Here is a 269-nt window from a genome sequence, read left to right as displayed (position 1 = left end):
GGTCTTGTCCCCTCTGAGGCCTGCCCCAGGCACGGCGAGGCAACGCAGGTGTCCTCGGTGCTGGGAGTTCAGATCCGTCTCCTGGGGGTGACAGGGACCGCTGAAAGATGCCACAACCCTTTGTCCTCCTTGCAGATCCTGGCTACCGTGGATTGCATGCTACGTGTGTTGGTATTCAGTTCTCCTGCCTCTGGTCTCAGGGAGGGGCTGGAGACTGTCTTGAAGGTCTGGCCTTTGCAAAGAGAAGGGTTGGCAAGGGCTGTTTGTCA

The 269-nt window shown here is 58.7% G+C and overlaps 1 protein-coding gene across 1 annotated transcript in view; it reads left to right on the top strand.

Annotated features, from left to right (window-relative positions):
• The window catches only part of LOC104163344 (uncharacterized serine/threonine-protein kinase SBK3-like), a gene marked incomplete at its 3' end in the record, with an annotated part of 16,491 nt that overhangs the window by 13,722 nt on the left and 2,500 nt on the right, over nucleotides 1-269 (top strand).

The sequence above is a fragment of the Cariama cristata genome, unplaced genomic scaffold (assembly GCF_000690535.1).
Source record: "Cariama cristata isolate BGI_N322 unplaced genomic scaffold, ASM69053v1 scaffold2916, whole genome shotgun sequence".
NCBI lineage: Eukaryota > Metazoa > Chordata > Aves > Cariamiformes > Cariamidae > Cariama > Cariama cristata.
Note: the sequence above shows the minus strand (reverse complement) of the source record. Positions and strands in the feature narration are given on the sequence as shown.